Below are 1748 nucleotides of genomic sequence, written 5' to 3'. Positions count from 1 at the left end.
CGGGGCATAGAGGACCTACAATAATGTACAGTATTTGAAAAATAATGTGTTTTTTGAACATTAAAGCATGTCAACATATTCTGTTACACCAAATACACAAAATAATGATCTTTAAAAAAGCATCATATGACCCCTTTAATCCAGAAACCGATAATGGTGCAAATATAACAGTTCAGTGCAAAATATGTTTGCCATCTATTAAAATGCTTACGACATCGAAGGCTTCAATGTTGAACCTGAGGAAGCATCTGCAGGTAACCTATGTAACTTCACCTTTTTTTATTTTATAAAAGCACAAAGTTTTGTCGTTATTGTGAGTGCGCACAAATAAAAGTAGACCCTTTAGTTTCAACAAACAAGACAGCTACACTGTGGGAGTCTGTTTGGATTGACAGTGAGTATGAAACTAGAATCTATTCTTGCTTTTGTTAGTGAGAAATCAATATTAGGCCTTCTATGGTATAATGTTTTCCCTTCACACACACATAGTGGTAAAAAGAATAGTATGCAGATTTTTACTTTTTTTTGTTATATCAGTAAGAAGAAATGTAGTACATGTCATTCAGTGTATAATGATCTAGAATTGTATGTTTTATCTTAAATATAACTAAAAATAACCATCTCTGTTTTTTTAGAGGAAACATCCAAGAACTTGCCACAGCCATATCACCCTGCAGCCCAAGACTGGTTGCCCACTGAAGCTAAGCAGGGTTGAGCCTGGCCAGTACCTGGATGGGAGACCTCCTGGGAAAACTTGGTTGCTGTTGGAAGAGGTGTTAGTGAGGCCAGCAGGGGGTGCTCACCCTGTGGTCTGCATGGGTCCTAACGCCCCAGTATAGTGACGGGGACACTATACTGTCAAAAAGCACCATCTTTCGAATGAGCCATTAAACCGAGGTCCTGAATCTCTGTGGTCATTAAAAATCCCATGGCACTTCTCGTAAAGAGTAGGGGTGTAACCCCGGTGTCCTTGCCAAATTGCCCCCCCTGGCCTTTGTCAATCATGGCCTCCTAATAATCCCCAACCACTTGATTGGCTCTATGACTCTCTCTCCTCTCCACCTGTAGCTGGTGTGTGTGGTGAGCGCACTGGCGCCGTTGTCCTGTGGCTGCCGTCGCATCATCCAATTGGATGCTGCACACTGGTGGTGGTTGAGGAGAGACACCCCCCCCAACATGATTGTAAAGTGCTTTGGGTGTACAAAAATACACAATAAAGTGCTATACAAATGCATCATTCATTCATTCATTCATTCATTCATTCAACTTTATTGATGCAAGACACACTGAGTCAGTCTGATGTGATGGAAGATGAATAGGCAAGCTCCTCTATACCCACGTGGCTTTACAACCCCCTCTGAAGCAAGCAAGGATAGAGTGCGTGTACTGCGTGTCACAGCAATGTGTGAACAAACTGGTGTTCAACTTTTCGGTTGATGATGTGGTGCTTTCATTGGTGGAGCAACCATCCTTCCGAAAATTGATTGAGGGAATCAGTGGTGGGAAGAAAGTAATGTGTCGAAAAACTCTGATGCAGCGCATTGACAGAGCGTTGTAATGTAATGCTGTAATGAAGAAATCTATAATCTCCAAGCGTATTATTGTGGACACTGTCTGCACGACAGCAGACATTTGGTCAGCACAAAACCGCAGAGACATTCTGCAGAATTGACATGTAGATGTCTCAAAGGTTGACACACGTGTGATGCAGTTGCAGCAAAACTAAACGAAATCCATGCAGAATACAG

This window comes from Sinocyclocheilus anshuiensis, unplaced genomic scaffold (genome assembly GCF_001515605.1).
Source record: "Sinocyclocheilus anshuiensis isolate Anshui unplaced genomic scaffold, SAMN03320099.WGS_v1.1 scaffold1783, whole genome shotgun sequence".
NCBI lineage: Eukaryota > Metazoa > Chordata > Actinopteri > Cypriniformes > Cyprinidae > Sinocyclocheilus > Sinocyclocheilus anshuiensis.
The sequence above is the reverse complement of the archived record's forward strand: the minus strand, read 5'-3'. Positions refer to the sequence as shown.